Source organism: Psammomys obesus, unplaced genomic scaffold, assembly GCF_907164565.1.
Source record: "Psammomys obesus unplaced genomic scaffold, mPsaObe1.curated_primary_1811, whole genome shotgun sequence".
Taxonomy (NCBI): Eukaryota; Metazoa; Chordata; class Mammalia; order Rodentia; family Muridae; genus Psammomys; species Psammomys obesus.
The window spans coordinates 4,737,150-4,754,778 of record NW_026591872.1 but is presented as its reverse complement, the minus strand read 5'-3'; the positions used below and the strand labels follow the sequence as shown (position 1 = coordinate 4,754,778).

The window sequence follows — 17,629 nt, the reverse complement described above, 5'->3', positions numbered from 1 at the left end:
TGGTTGTGAGTCACCATGACAATACTTGGAACTGAATCCAGGTCCTCTGTAAAGATGGCTCTTAACATTGAGTCATCTCTCCAACCCAATTACTTTATTTACATACCATTTGCTTTATTGTATAATGGATATATTACTCTATCACAAAATAAAGTAGTATCTGATACAACAAATGTACTCAAATGGTATGAATATTCATTATCTTAGTGCTTACCATACCAACAAACTCCTCAGAATACTATCTGGCACACAGGTAACACTCATGTTAAGGTTTCTTATCTCACCACTATAAAATAACCTCCAAAGCAAGTTAAATAAATCCTGTATTCATCTGAAAAACATGAAAATTCCTTTAAGGATGTCTAAAAGCACTTTACAATACACATGATTTAAAATATACTTCCAGAAAAAGTATTCACATGAGTATCTACTTATCAGCGGTGTGACAGTATAAATAGATCCATGTAAACCATACCTGTTGGCTTCACATCAAGGCTTTCCTAGATGTGTGCCCTTGAACAAGTTTAAGTGCCCTGTACCTGAGTTCACTAGTAAGGAGGAAACAGTAACAGTTCCTACATCAGAGACTACTGGAAAGATCAAATCCGCCGCCCCCCCCCCACACTTTCCGTGCCTAACATACAGATTTATCTAGTGTTAAAGGTATAAAAATAAAATAGAGAAAGCACCTTCAAAATTCAACTTTGTATGGAAAACTTTAAAAAATGTAAAAAAAAAAAATCTGGAGGTGGAAAGGTACCAGAGAAGGGAGGGTGGGGATGGGGCCGGGGCTGAGAGTGCTTGTCCAGGATGCTCTGGGCAAAGCCCTGGACTCTTTCCGATCCCAAGAAACACAGAGGGTAGAAGAAGCAAATAAGGGAGAAGCAGATAAGCTAAGGGAAAATTAAAAAACCAAAAACAAATTCTGGTGTCTTCGTGTTTAGACCAATTTACCTAAGCAGATTATTCCTGGAATTATTTTTCTTCAAGGAACCAGTCTGAGGCAGGACGTGAAGTACTAGGAAAGCAATAGCAGAGGGGAAAAAGGTGAATGCAGTATGATGACACAAATGAAGATGTCATGATGAAACCCACTGCTTTATATGTTAACAAAAATATAAAGTCATTTAATAAGAATATTATCTTTGCAGTAACATATGGCAACAATGTTTTGTTTTAGTTTGTTATAAAAATGTTAGTTCCTTAAAATTAATTCAACTATCATTTTAATAAAGACTAAAATAGTACAACATAAACTTTATTATCTCCTCTATTCTTGACTTGTGCTCAGATGCCAGTCACCTTCATGCAAAATAGAATACATGTACAACTCAGGAGAAAATAAGCCTTTCTCATTCTTAAGCTTCCTAAGTTGTCTAACTACTCACAGGTATTTAACCCTCCTCTATTTAGGATCTTTGTCTCCTTTTATTATCTTTTCCCAAAGAAGGCATCACCATGAAATCTATAAATCATCCCACTGGGAGGCAGTGTATAATCATTGGAAGAAAGGTTCGGAAATTAGGCAGAATTAAATTATTAGTTGAGTCATTGTAGGCAAATAAGAATGGTTTTTCTGAATTTCAGCTTAGTGGAAAGACCATCAACTACTTTACAGGCTACTGTAAGAAGCAAAAACTAATCTTAAGGATCCTACTATATACTCCCATGTACTAAGATAATGTACCAAGATAAAGCTTTGAATGGTATCTTGTCAAATAAAACTTATCATTAATGCAAAGACAGCTTAAAGGAAACTGATAATAGTCTATGTCTCTTACAATATGTAGCTATTAAATAAGAATAATAAGATCTGAGGACTACATTTGTAGAAGACCTAAGATTTTAATTCAATTTCCATTTGAGAACCTATATAATATACCCTGTACAATGAAACAAGGATTCAAAATCAGATAAAAATAACTCCTAAACTGACAAAAGCAGCAATCTAGTTGTAAGAAATAAATTGGATATTCACCAACACTGAACATTTATACATGTCATATTTACCAACACACAATTACATCATTAGAGCTGCCATTTTTCTATAGTACTTTGTTAATTGCCTGTTTGTTAATTACCTATTAAAGGAAATTTCCTAATAAAATCCCACCTTATCTAAATGAGTCATCGGCAATTTTTCAAGGACATTTAGAACACCCAAATCTACTAAATATTTTTCAAAGAATGGCAGTACTTTAGGCATTGGTAATTTAAACTCAAGAAAGTACATATATGCCAGCAGGAAAAACCCATGTCACTAACAAATTTGCATTTCAAAAATATAATTGCATACTTCTACTTCTCCACAAGCCATGGCTACACCACCACTTCCTCAATTCTCCTGCCAGGGGTAAAGGAATGTCTTTTGGCCTAATGGGTGGTGGAAGCAAGAAGAAATATATCCCAGAGGGAAAAAAAATTACAGCTTTCCTAATATTTCCTATGTTTTCTCTCCTGTACCAAGAAGGGAAACTCTCAATGATTAAAGTTCCTCACTATCTTTAATACTATTTCTTTAGGATATGAAAGGTTTTTTTTTTTTTAACAAGGGAATATTAAATAGGTTCTTTGCAGCAGTCTAACTGCCATAAAGTTTGAATATTACCTATAAACCAACAGACACACTGGGAAAGGAGAATTCTTCTACTTTAAAAAGTGAGAGGGTTACAAGCCTAAGAAAGGGGGATATCATACATCCCAATCTGAAAATGGAAGGATCTGAGGGGCCAGAAAGATGGTGCAGCTGTTAAGAGCACTGGCTGCTCTGGTTCCCAGCACCTACAATTGACTCACAACATTCTGCAACTCCAGTTACAGGAAAATTGATACCATCTTCTGGCCTTGGGGTGCCAGGCACCACGTGGTACATATACATATATGCAAAATATAAATTAGTAATTTTAAGAAATCATCATATACATGTATATAATATAATAAAAGTGAATTTCATATTATATACACTACTAAAAATTTCAAGCTAATATTACAAGAAAACAAAGCTAAAAATTAAAATACAAAGGGGTTCGGGACCTATCTCAGTGGTAAAGGTAGGTTCAGTCCCTAAAAATGGTTCAAAACCATTTTTTTTAAAAACATCACTGATCTACCTTCAAAAGCCAGGTGTGGTGGTACATGTGTGTAATCCCAGAAAAATGGAAGGTAGATACAAGAGTGCCAGGCAACTTCAGCTATATAGCCATTTTTTTGTGTTTCTTTGTGTAGCCTTGCCTGTCTAGTAATTAGCTCTGTAGACCAGGCTGGCCTCAAATTCAAAGATCTGCCTGCCTCTGCCTTCTGAGGGCTGGAATTAAAGGCATGTGCCACCACTGCCTGGCTACTTATTTTATGTATATGAATGCTTTGCTTGCATATAAATATGCACCATATATCTGGCACCCACAGAGGTAAGAAGGTACCAGATCACGTGGAACTTGAGTTACAGATGGTTATAACATACCATGTTGGTGCTGGGAACAAATTCATGCAAGACAGACAAGTGTTATTAAACACGGAAACATTTCTCCAGACCCAGGAAGTAGAACTTTAAACAAAACAAAATGAATATAAGGCTTGAGCATGGATAGGAATATAGAATGTTTAAAGGTTTTAGTATATGTGTAGCCCCATGTTTAATTCCCAGAACTAGAAGAATAAAAACAAACAAACAAACAAACTAAAACCCCACAAGCCTCAATGTATTACACTGAAATGTAAATGCAATTTATTTACATTTAAAAATCACACATTAAGAACCTGACATAAGCACATGTCCTTAATCCTGGCACTCAGAAGACTAAGGCAGGCTGGACTCTCCAGGCCAGACTGTTCTACATTGTAATGCCCTGTTTTGTTTGTTTGTTTGTTTGGGGGAGGTTGTTTTTTGCCTTGTTTAAAAAAACAAAAACAGTGTTCTCTGTTGCCCAAACAAGCCTCAAACATCTAGGCTCATAAATCCTCTTCACTCAGCCTCCCAAGTGCAGGTCCATGTCACTGGATCCCACTAACAAATATATTTTTGATTGCTTGTTGCTTTATTGCTTTTACACAGAACCATAATACCAATTGGAAGGCCTTTTGGTAAATGCTAGAAAGAGACATCATAAAATCTATTAAGTCAATTAACTACCAAAGATAATCATTCCAAGGTAACACTAGCATCCCCTGTTACTTTTCTCTTAACAACTTTCATAGCAAGCTGTATTTTCAATAACTGTCACTATTTCAAATTAAGGATACTGTGACAAAACTGTATTGATGGTTGGGAAAAGTGTCAGTTGTGGCCTAACACAAGAAGCCCTGGGTTCTACCTCAGGCACCACAAAACAAGAAAAAAAGCAATGAGTAGCAACACATTCTAATACTGGTACTTGGGAGACTGAGCAAGGAGGATCACAAGATTGAGGCCAAACAAGTAACATAACCAGATAATTATTTAAAAAGACCTACATAGTAACTATAGTATAAGATTAGTTTTTAAAGAATTTTCACCAGGCCTGGTAGCATACACCTTCAACTGGCACTAGAGAGACAGAAGCAGGTGTACCCCTGAGCTCTAAGTAGCAAGTTCCAAGCCAGGCAGGGATAGTGAAATTTTGTCTGAAATAAGTCGGAACTTTTATCCATTTTACTCTGATAAAGTCCCACTAATAATATTAAGGGAACAGGATAAGTCAGCAATGATCTAAGAACAAATCTTTTAGAACCTGGTGAAATGCACACATAGTATCTTGTGTTGCATGCATGAGACTGTTCAATCTCTAACACCACAAAAAAAAAAAAAATTACATTTACATTATGTCCAGGAGGGACTATCAAACCTCTGCTCTGTCCCATACATACACTCAAGCTTTTTGTATTGTTTTGTTTTTTGGGGCTTTTTGTTGTTGTTGTTTTGTTTTTGTTTTTTGAGACAGGGTTTCTCTGTAACAGCCTTGGTTGTCCTGGGACCCTATGTAAAACAGAGTGGCCTCATACTCAGAGATCCACCTGTCTTTGCCTCCAGAGCACTGGGATAAAAGGCATGTACCACTACCACCACCTGACTACACTCTTGTTTTTTTTGTTTTTTGTTTTTTGTTTTTGTTTTTTTTTTTTTCCAGTCAAGGTTTCTCTGTGGCTGTCCTGGACTCGATTTGCAGACCAGGCTGGCCTCAAAGTCACAGAGATCAGCCTGACTCTGTCTACCAAATGCAGACATTGAAGCCATGCACCACTACACCTGACTGCAACAATATATTTTTAACTACATTATTTTTATACACTTTCACTCTTTTAATCAAAGCTCTCAGAAGCCAATGGCAGGTAGATCTCTGAGTTCGTGGCCAGCCTGATCTACAGAAGTTCCAGAAAAGCCAGTGCTACACAGAGAAACAATCTCAAAAAAATCCTGTACATCATTTCTGAGTGTCTATGAACCTCCCCACATATTCTATAAACACCACCTTTACAGTTGCCAACAAGATTAAAACAATTTCATTAAACTCATATAATAAATCCCCCCAAGTTCTTTCCCTCAAATTGAAGACCAGCAATGGCAAGTTAGTAAATTCAAGGCTAACCTGGACAACTCAGGGAATGCCAATATTTCCAAAGCACGGTAAAGAGACGGGGATAGGAATCTGCAGTAAAGTACTTGCCTAGCTTATGTAGCGGGAAACTCTGGATTTTAATCCCTAGTACTTCAAATTCTCCCCCCCCCCCACAAAAAGCAATCTTTGCTCCCAGGTCACAACACATTCCACAAATTCCTTTGTCTGATCAGAAATGTTATCTTCCCTTCCAGTTGTTTTCTTGTACAATTTCAACAAATTAAGCAAATTAGAATGCAGAACTACTTAGCAGTAATTCGATCATGTTGGTAAGATTAAAACATCAACAAAACCTCCAAAAATGAACTAGTTGAGGGGAATAAAGAAAACAGTCAATGAACTATTAAACATCCAACTATGAAAACAAAACTGGAAGTCCTTTGAAGATTGTATCTCATGTGGTGGTGCACACTTTTAATCCCAGCACTTGGGAGGCAGAGGCAAGATGATCTCTGATTCAAGACCAGCATAAGCTACACAGCAAGTTTCAAAACAGCAAAGGCTATGTAGAGAGACCCTGTCTCAAACCCACTTCAAAAAGTTCTAAGCAGAAAACTCAGATCTCTACCACTCACCTACACTCAAGCAAAAAAAAAAAAAAAAAAAAAAAGCCTTACTTTACAATCAATGCAAGAAGTCAGAACTATACCAAAGTCATTTCTCTACATGTGAATTTGTATCTGGTAATTTGGCAGAGAGAATACCACAGACATGAGCAGTCCAGAAATACAGAATAACTGTAACTACTATCACAAAAGTAAGGAGTGGTGGGGTTGCGAATGAAGCTGGGTGTTGAGTGCCTTATAAATGCTAACATACCAGCTCTACCAAGAGCACTATGTACCTTCATCCCAAGGAGAACTATTTAGTTTCTGAAGTGACACATGTCAAATTATGTTATTAAGATCAGTTTAACATCAGGTAAATCTCTAAACTAGAACATCTTTTTACAACCATTTCTCCCTAGTCCCAAAAATCAATCACCCTTCTCTTTATCTGTCTTCTCAGAGGGATTCCCATGAAATTATAGCATCCATATTTCCTAATAAAGTGATAAGAGATGTGACTACTATGTAAGGAAAATAAACTCAGATGTTAGCTTGGCGTTTTTGACTTGTTTTACTTAGGTAACTATCAAGAAAGTTGTTTTTCAACATTAACTAAGACACACAATCACTCTAGTCTGACTTTAAAACAGTGTACTAGAAATTCTCCTGGTTTTTAAAAAAAAACAAAAAACAAAAAACATGGTATCTTGTCTTTTACTACTGACCCTGTACCAATAAAAATTAACCCAAAGAATAAGAGGGACTGCCTCTGACATAATCTGATTGGCCTGCTCGTTGATCACCTCCCCCTGAGGGGGGAGCAGCCTTACCAGGCCACAGTAGAGGACAATGCAGCCACTTTTGATGAGAACTGATAGACTAAGATCAGAAAGAAGAGGAGAACCTCCCCTATCAGTGGACTTGGGGAGTGGCATGCATGCAGAAAGGGGAGGGAGGGTGGGATCGGCAGGGGAGGAGGGAGGGGCTTATGGGGGGGATACAAAATGAATAAAGTGTAATTAATAAAAAAAATAATAAAAAAAATTAACCCAAAGAATAAAAATAATCAAACCCTCCAATTCCAGCAATTTAAAATAATTTAAATCACTTTCATACCCATAGAAATCTCTATAGGGTTTGGAATCCCTTCTTACCAATTACTAATTGGGCAAGTTACTAGGCCTTCATGTTTCCTCTTCTGAAAAAGGGTCTATTAATTAGGGTCATCATACATCCCAGTTTCTCTGGGACAGTCCTAGTTTATACTCTTATCACAGCATGCAGTCTCATTAATGACCCTCTTACTCTCAAAAGTATCCTAATTTGGCAGGGTTTGGCACCTCATGCCTTGTAATTCTAGAACTCTGAAGAGGGAAGATCACAATGACTTCAGTTAAAAGCCAGGCTGGACTAAACAAATGAGTTCTAAGCTAGTGCAGACAACATAAGACACCTTGCCCATCCCCAAGGTATTCTGTCAAAAAAAATGAATCATATAGGTTGGGCATGGTGGTCCAAGCCTTTAATCCCAGCACTTGGGAGGCAAAGGCAGGTGGATCTCTTGAGTTATGAGCCTCAATCTACATATTGAGGTCCAGAACTACCAGGGCTATGTGGAGACCCTGTCTCAAAATGAAAAAAAAGAAAAAAGAAAAAAGAAACATGTAGATGTAATATCCCATGGGATTATGAAAAATGACTGTCATGATACATACAAAGTATTTGTAATACTATTTGCCATATAAATTAGATTCAGTTACTATTAGTTACTATCAATGTCTTTTTAGAAAAAAAAATTAATTATGTAATGAAAAAGGCTCCTACACAATTTTTTCTTACAAATAAAACTATGTATGCACTTAACTGTCTAAGTTCAATTCTTTAAAACAACTCAGTAGCACTAATTGTGTGAAATCTTTAACATTAACCAGTTTATCAGAAAAATGGCAATATTATCGATTATTCTCACATTTTATTATAAAATTTTAAGAGGCTACATCAAAATTATAAGCAAGAAAATAACTATGAAAATAAATCTCTGCTTACATTCCAATCAAGTCTCAATATTCTAGGAACTTTTGTAACCAAGGTTCTTTAGATTAACTTCAGAATTCAGAAAATTTGAGTAAGTATTCCTGGAACCTAACTATCTTTTCCAAAACAAACAGGAGAAACAAATACATTGTATGACATGGGTACCCTGGTTATGATTCTGTCATGGGACACTAACTGTTGGTATTAATGGAATACAAAGTTCTCTTTGTATGAAAGAGATAAATATTGAGATGAAAATGCTCAATATTGTAACAGTTTAAGGAGAAGAATGCTTATCACCTGGAAAAATGAGTCCCTGCAGGATGAAGTTTAAGGGAATGGTTAACACAAAGTACAAAAGTTCGACTCATAGCCATGAAAATCACCAAAATATATGTATGTATATTTACTTTTACGTCATCTTCACTAAATCCAACATCTAAAATTTCTTCAGATAAAAGAAAACTCTAAAGTTTATGAAAAGCAAGAAAGAATAAAACAAAATAATAAACAGGTCAAGATACTAATCAGTAATAAGTCTAATAATCTAAGTATTGATATTATTTATCAATCAATAAAAATAAGAGGAGCAGTAGTGGTACAGGCCTTTAATCCCAGCACACTGAAGGCAGAAGTTGGTGGGTCTGTGATCTGGAAGCCAAGCTGGTCTACAGTGCAGCCAGAGTTGTTGTTACACAGAGAAACCCTGTCTCAGGGAGGGAGGGAGAGGAAGGAGGAGGGAGGAAAAGAGGGAGGGAGGGAGGAAAGGAAGGAGAAAGAGATAGAGAGATGGAGGGAGAGAGAGGGGGGAGGAAATACCTAACCACACCTATCTTGCAAAGTTTATTAGAGGATCTATGTTAAACCATGGTTTCTGACATGAAAAGGAACCCAAGGAGTTAAAGAGATGTCTCAGTGGTTAAGAGCACTCACTAGTTGCTCTTCTACAGGACACAGGTTTGATTCCTAGAACCTACCTGGCAGCTCACAACCTGTTATAGTTCCATGGGATCCAATACCCTCAACTGGCCTCTTTAGGCACCATGCAATGTGCAATATATGGACTTACATGTGGGTAACACACTCACACACATAAAATAGTAAAGAAACCCAACAAACATTGAAATTATTTTCTAGATTAGCTCAGGCTTCAAAAATTACAGTTCACACTCCATTACAAAGTTATTCTTGCAAAATTGTAAAAATAGCTCACATTCCCAGGCTTAAACACTCAATGAAAATTTACTTGACACTTACTTTATTTTATTTTTTCCAAAACAGGGTTTCTCTGTATAACAGCGTTGGCTGTCCTGTCTATTTGTAGACCAGGCTGGCCACAAACTCACAGATATCCACCAGCAACTGCTTCCTGAGTGCTGGGATTAAAGGTGTGCACCACCACACTTGATGCTTATTTTAAAAAGGAATTTTATTTTTTTTAGTTTTACATAAAATTATTAAGAGCTTATAGAAATATCTTTCATTTCTCAAGTCTAATCATGTATTTTTTTCAATTAATATGTAAGAATAGCAGCAAATGACTGTATTCCCAACCCTAAAAGGGCTCAAGTAGGAGGATCACAAATTTTGAGGGCTATCTGGGATTAAAAACGAGGTTCTGTCTGAAAATAAATAAACAAGCAAAGAAACCATGGTATCCACCTTCTCTGGGGAGAGGAAAACAAAGTTATTTGATCACTCTCTTAACTTTCTCTTCTTTCCAGATAAGATCTTGCCAAGTAGCCTAGGGCTGGCCCAACCTGCCTCAAATTCCCAGCAAATTTGCATTTTTCCTTTGCAGTAGGCCTCAGCCTCCCAGGTGTGAGCCACTATACCTAGCAACACTAACTTTCCCAGTGTCCACTAATCAGTATTAAATAAGTAGAGTAAACATGTTTTTTGGAGGTGGGGGGTGTGAGACAGGGTTTCTCAGTGTAGCCTTGGATGTCCAGGAATAACTTTGTAGACCAGGCTGTCCTCAAACTCACAGTGATCTGCCTGCCTCTGCTTCCCCTCTTCCCTAGTGCCACCATGAAGCACCAGTAAACATGTATTAACAATGCTATTCAGGAGGAAAATCTTCTGGTAACAGATTACCACAGTTAGAGATGTACTATTTTTTAACTCATATGTACAAATCCCAGTCCAAAAGGCCACATTACTTACACAGAAAAATACTTATTTGGTTAAATTAAATGCCACAAAATGCACTTCGAGAAACTGAAAAAGCAAACCAAAAATTATTTCTTTGTATCTTTGCCACTGGAACATGCAAAATCTAATATTTGTGAAAGAAAAATACTACTATACAGGGACACAGTATGTAACTATACACAAAAAGCCCTAAGCATAAATATTAAATGTAAAAAACTACAAAGAAAGAATGCAAAGTACTTTTAAACAGTGTATAATTTTATAGCTCCTCTTTTATTCTCTAACAATCACATTTCAATATACACTAATAGCTAACTAGGACTATACTAATAGCGCACTGCTAATTGGGGCTATCCCTTTCCTTTGCTATTATTCTCCCAAGTCCCAAAATAGTACTCCTCTAAATAGCAAATTGTATATTTTAATGTAAATTTCAAGTTCAAAAATAATCTTTCAGCATCAAAAACTAAAGTTTTATTATAAAGAACTGAAAGCAAAACAAAAATACTATCCACTTTTTACAGCACTCCTATAGGGCTGTGGTGATTATGTCAAACATGCAGATATTAAAAAACATTACTAACATGATGACGATGTATTTTCACCTCTAACCCTGTATTCTCAAAGAGCCTGATCCTAAGCCAAGCTCCCAATTTTACTTCATACAAATGATAAAAGAAAAGTTTAATTTAATTTCAATAAAATTGTATTTACATTTGGACTTTAAAAATCCAAAATCAACTTGAACGCTGGCAAAATTCATAATTTGTTGGTTTGGTCATTTAGCTATGGTCTCACCACAACAAATCAAAGCCTGTGCCACATCTTTACCATTTACTTAAGAATATTTGCATAGGAATAAAAATGTGAAGGCAGGAATCTGCCTTAACATCCTTTTAAAAAAATGAGTGTGAAATAATAATAACAGTTTGGAAAAGTTTGCTCCCACACTGGGGTAAAATTTTTATATAATAATAATTGGGGAATATACTTTACAAAAATATATACTGTTTTGGATTCCCTTCATAACTTTTACACTCAAAAATGCATCTAACAGAGGAACAAAATAAGCTTGACACAGTATACAAACCTGCAGAAAGCAATGCACTTACCTTGGACTTTGGGAGCAAATATACTAATTAAAGGAGATCAAGGGTCTTAATTTTAATTGCACTTCTATTGCTGATGGTAATATTAAAAATGTTCTACAACTGAAATGGTTTTCTTATCAACTTTTAAGTAGTTAGAAGAGCAGCCTGTTAGGGAGGGTACATCATTTTAAATGTAAACATTCAAGTTCCTATTGGTTTAAAAAGAAGAACCCTCTTTACCTTGTCCTTCAGTCTCAAATACCTTATAATACTACACTTACTTCACAGTGGGAAGGAATGGCTAATAAGTACATTTCTTTTCCAATCCAGTTCTCTACCTAGTCATTAAACACCAAACACTGAAACTGAACTGAGCCTTGTCAATCTTCCTACAGGAAATGCTCCCTGTGGCACCCCAATCCCTTCCACTGTGCTTACTCCAACTGCCAAAGCCCCTCCTATTAATAGTAAATCCCTCTCAGACTGACTCACTGCAACTCCAACTTAATGAAAAAGACACCAAGAAAATTTTTTAAATCTACAAATGGAATTTCCTATTTTCAAAAAAAAATTCAAAAGGAAAGTAGAAGCCGAGCACATTCAGGCTGTTACATTTAACGTCTATCTAGTTTGTAAGAATTTATTCTGTTTTCCCTGAAGTGCTTGTTTAAATATTTTTGAAAGCTAGTGTGCTAGGCATTATGTAATTTCCTACATACAAGACTAGGTTTCCGTGTAAATAACTTAGGTCAATATAAATAAGTCAGTACATCAAAATGTAAAAACTTGAAAATTTTTCTTCAAAATTCTTCCTCCTCAAGTACAGAAAATTTTAAGCAAATCCAAAAGTAGAGTAAGTTAACAATGAGCCCTTCTGAACTCATGTAGCTACAATAATCAACTCAAAGCCACTTCTCTTTCCATCTCTGTCCTCCTGCTCCCTTATCTTTAAACAGAATGAAGAGACAAGTACTCACAAAGTACAAGAATAGCCAAGGCAACAAAAGTATCAAGCTAGCAGGTTAAGAAGTCAAAAGTCTCAACAATGTTACTATAAAAATACTTTGCACAACTCCTATATATTAAAATTTAAGAATTCAGTTAAAAAACACTGAAATAACCATCTTTAAGAATTTTAAGTCCATAAGACCCAATGAGTACATTTTAAATTATATTTTTTAAAGGATAAATAGAAATATGAGGTGAAAGTGAACTTAAACATTTGTAATTAGCTGGAATTTATACACTTCGTGTCAAAATGGAGAAAAACAGACTATTTAACATGAAATTACAATCAACCACTTGAAAAACCGCTGAACACTTCTGCCTTAACTGGTCCTTCTGATCCCTAATTATAGATTGATATCAACGTAGAAAGAAAACCAGGCATTTTGACGTAAGTGGTTTAAAATGTACAAAATTAACCCCACAGTTCATTGAGAAACATATGAAAGCAAGACCAAACTACCTGAATTGTATGTTGTTAAACAGAAATGTATCCAATTTTCAGGGCCATCAAAAAAAAAAAAAAAAAAAAAAAAAAAAAAAAAAAAAAACGTAATAAGTTCACATATGCCCTTAAATGCAAAGCACTGGGCTCCAGACAGATTTAGGAGACCGCCTCCTGCTTTTGCTCCCAACCAATACGCAGAGAGAGAAGGTTGGCAGGAAAGTGCTGCGAGGACAGTAACAAACACCAGCAAGCTCCCGAGCAGGCCCTGCTAGAGCCAGGAATGACGCACTTCGGTAACCCGACTCTCTCTCCCCTCCACCCCCCCCCCCGCCCCCAGCAGCGGTGCTGACACCGCCAACAGCCCCGAGTAGGAAAAAAAGACAACAGAAAAAAGGCAAATCTTGGACCCAGCAGGTTACATTAAGAAACCTCGATTATTCCTCTTTCGACACTAACCACCACGACTAAACAGGAAAAGAAGCTTCGTGCTTAAGCAAGTCCCATCATGGTGGTTTAAGTCACTAAATTAAGCTGATAATGAGCCCAATCCACAGAGACATATATACAGGGTGTGGCTGCTGTGAAATTCGGCGTGGGAGAAAGGGGGTACGGAATTTACACTCCAGTGTGAAGGGAAGATGGGGCTTTACTAGGGTCGAGGAAGAGGCGGCCCGCGCATTTTAAGGAACCATTACAAACCAACACAAGTGTCTCCTTTCCTTAAACCTAACCCCACAGATCAAAAGTTTCTGATAGACATAGCACAGAAGCTGGAAATAAGCATTCAATCAAAAAAACATAACCCCCAATTTAAAAACTACATCCAGAAGAAAGAAGGAGGGTGAGGGAGGGGGTAGGCAACAACATAAAAAACATCCTAGGCCACGGAGGAGAAAGTCTCCCAGACCGGATGAAACTACTAATGCAATATTAAAAATTCAACTCGAGCACCAAAGCACGAAAGAAAAAAAAAAATCACACGATAACCCATTATCGTTTAGGATTAAAAATAAAATTACGTATAACACCGAGAAGCAGAAACTAAATGTCGAGAGTACAGCAGTTTATTACAAAAAAAAAAAAAAAAAAAAAAAAAAAAAAAAAAAAAAAAAAAAAAACTAAAGGCAAAACAAGACATTCTCGAGCGGCGGGAGGGAAAGGGGGGGGGGAGACGAAATCAACAATACGTTTACAATTCTAGGCCAGAAGAAAATGGGAACGGGGCTCAAAGTTTTGCGGAACTACTTGATGCTGTTTCCCACACCTTCTCTCTCCAATGGCCCAACTGACCCTTTTCCTCCTAAAATTGCAGTCCACAGATCTCCGGATCCGTGAGAGAAGAAAAGAGAAAGTCGCCCTCAAGCAAGAATAAAAGTGTGGAGGGAAAACAGAGGCTGCCTACCTGGGGCAAGGATCAGCTCAGTTCTTGCCTTGAGAAAGACAGTGCGGGTGGGGGTGGGAACGAAAAAGCAGCACTAAAACTAAAACAAAAGTGGCGCCAAAACCCCCCAACAAACAGCCATCCACTCCCGCCCTTCCCCCCCTCCGCCCATGCCAGGCCGGCAGGGCCCCCTTTGGGGCAAGGTCTACGCGCAGGGGAGCGACGCCGCCGGACCCCAACCTATTTTGAAAATTGGTGCCCTGAGAAAACTGACCGAAGTCGGGGCCTCAGAAAGGATGGAGAGATCGATGCCAACCGCTTTGCCCAAGCAGTTCCCCCACCACGCGCTGGAGATGTTGGGGCGGGGGAGAGAAGCCGAGGGGCCCGTCACATGAATGTTGTTCCCTCTCTAGGAAGGGAGGAAGAGAGGGAGGGAGGAAGGGAGGAGAGGGAGGGAGGAAGGGAGGGGAGGGGAGGGAGGGGAGGGGAAAGAAGGAAGGAGGGGAAGGGCGGAGGGAGGGGGGGGACAAGGGAGGGGTGTGAGCAGAGTAGATTTTCCCTCGCCTCCCTCGGTCCGAGGCCCAAATAGACACAAGCGAGCCTGCTCACCCTCCCCTCTCCCCCCCTCGTTCCCAGCACCACCATTTTGCTCGCTTCCTTACCCGCACCCCCCCCCAACACACACACACACACACACACACACACACAGCCGCGGCCTCTCCGGGTTCTCCTTTTCTTCCCCCCTACCCCACCTCCCAACTATGGATGGCACCCCCACCCCACCTCCAGTCTGGGGGAGGGGGGGGCTCGGCTCCCCCAGGCTGCTTAAGAGGCCCCGGGAAGAGAGGCAGCGACACAGAGCGCTATGCGGAGGCGCGGAGCCTCCATCTTGCGCCGCCGCGCGTTCTCCATTTTGGGCCACCCATGGGGAAGGGGGGGTGTCCTCCGCCGAGGCCCCGAGGGAGTCGGGCGAGGGAGATGAGAGCAAAACCTTCGGCGAGGGGAGTCGAAAGGAAGCGTCCTGCGCTCAAAAAAGCGGCTCCGGGAGGGGAGAGGGAGGCAGGAAGAAGAGGGGAGGGAGGGTCCTGGAAGTTGCTTGGAAGTGTTGGGGGGAGCGACTCGGGGGCGGAGAGGAGAGTCCGGGGAGACGCGGGCGGGGGGCGAGGCGAGCCCTCCTCTCGCCCCCACCTCCGCCCCCGCCCGGACGCCGCCGCTCACTCGATGGTTGTGCCCGGCGCCCGGCTGCAGGCAGCCAAGCGGGCCGCGGGCTGGCCAGCGAGCGGCAGGCCTCTCTCCTCCGTCCCCGCCGCACGCTCCCGAAGCCCTGATCACCAGCCCACACACCTCACGGGGGGCCGCCCGCCCTCCGGGGGCCCCTCCAAACTTCGAGAAGCTTCGCCTCCGCCATTTTAGAACTTACCTGCCCCCCTCCGCGTCTACGGAGGCAGCGAGGAGACTGCTGGCCTCCCGGCTCCTTCCTTCTGGTTCAGGCCGGGGGCCTTCTTCACCCTGGGCTGCTACAAGATTGTTTTTTTTCCCCTTCCTCTTCTTGACACCCTTGTGTTCTACTCAGGAAGAGAAGCTCCCCGCGGTTCTAGAGCCGGGGATCGGGGAGGAGGTTGAAAGTGGCCATCGGATCCGGCGGGGTTTTGTTTTTTGTTTTTCTTTCTTTCTTTTTCTTTCTTTTTTTTCTTTCTTTCTTTTTTTTGTGGCGCTTCGGGATTGTTTGGGGTGTTCGCTCTTCGGCGACTTGGAGGCGAATGGAACGCGCAGGCGCCATCTGTCGGCCACGAACCCGCGGCCAGCTCCTGTTGGGAAGTGGCGGCATCTAGCGGCGGCGAGCCGCCATCGCGGCGCGCGCCTCCCACCCGGCGTCCTGGGCCTTCTGTAAACTAGGCACCCGCTGGGGCGCGCTGCGGAGGGGGGTAAACAAGGTGGCGTGCCCACGCCTCACTTACTCAGTCGTTGGGACGCGCTTCCGCCCAGCGCGGACTGCTAGGGGCTGAGGTAGGATCCCTCCGCCCCCCGAAACCCCAGCCGTGCCAATTCCCAGGCTTGGCGACCCGATCGCCCCACTCCTGAGCAGCGCGACAATGACAGCCAGTCCTGCAGGCCAGCAGCACCCTTTGAGGCTCTACCAACACACCCACCCCAGCAAAGGGCTTCTGGGTCCTTGCTCCCGGACCGCTGCTTTCCTCTGGTCCTTTTCAACATCTCCACCCCACCCCCAACACACACTTCCCACCAAAACAACCCAACTCGCCCAACTCTACCACTTGATCCCCAACGTGATTCCGTAGCTTGCATTTTTATTTTGTTTGCTTTTTGTTTTTCTTTGAGTATGGGGTAAAGGGCGCTGATTCTCTTTACCATGAAGACTAGGTGGAAATTATATATAATTATAGACATAAAAAATTTTTCAACTGACTATTCCTTTTCCGAGAAAATGTGGTCTCTAAACTCAAATTCTAGGAGACTTAGGGAACTGGGCTACTAGGCTGGTTGGCACGTCAACCAGTTTATTGGCAACTTTGGTCAGAAGAGGAGATGGGGCCATACAAAGTAGTGTGAAATCCACATGCAAGGACAGTGTTGTCACAGGACACTCACTGCTGGCCTTATGTGGAGGCGGCCTTGCCACATTGTTAACAATTAAAGTTCCATATCCTCCCTCTCAGCCCTCCCACAAATATTTTGAAGTGCAAAGAAACTTTTTGCACTCTTTCCAACTTCCTTGACTCTTTATCACCAGTGAGTGCTCATTATGGGGATTTTTTATTTCTTTTTGTCACTTCCAGTCCACCCTAAAGTACCTTTGACTGCACTCTCTGCGGGGGTGGGGAAACTCAGGAATGGCCTGTCCCTGCCAGGATCCTCTTCTCCTTGGACAGGAAGGAAACTATTAATTACAGTTGTCTCCATTGCTGTCACAGAAGTTCCTAGCCACCTAAAATACCGTCAAATTAACATTTATTTGTTACAGTTTTTACATGTTGATTAAAATACCTTCCTCAGTATTCAATTGTTTTAAACATTTAATAATAAGACAAATGAGAAATATTATGAGCTGAGTAAATGGTTGACCACCACACCTAATCATAGATCTTAGGGCATTCCTAATGCAATATAATGATTAGTTTCGGTCCTTAAATTATATTCCTTCCACGTCTGCATCCTAGGTCTTCTATCCACTGAGAATATTTGCTCACTTTCCTGCAACTTAAAAAAGAGTTATGGTATATTTAATCAAGTGAACAATAAAAGTTAAAAAGAAACATCTAAATATCAATAACAGGAAATAAAGTCTTAAACACTTTTACTTAATGGTAAATCCCTGGGAAGTGGAATACCACTCAAAAGAAATTTCCATTTCTTTT

At 40.2% G+C, this 17,629-nt stretch overlaps 1 long non-coding RNA gene across 1 annotated transcript in view; it reads right to left on the bottom strand.

Moving 5' to 3' along the window:
• The window catches only part of LOC129680497 (uncharacterized), a 64,602-nt gene extending 48,539 nt beyond the window's left edge, over positions 1-16,063 (bottom strand). The window contains exon 1 of the long non-coding RNA XR_008720699.1: positions 15,673-16,063. This is a non-coding gene — a long non-coding RNA (uncharacterized LOC129680497). The remainder of the gene's footprint in view (positions 1-15,672) is intronic.
• Positions 16,064-17,629: the final 1,566 nt, after the last annotated feature.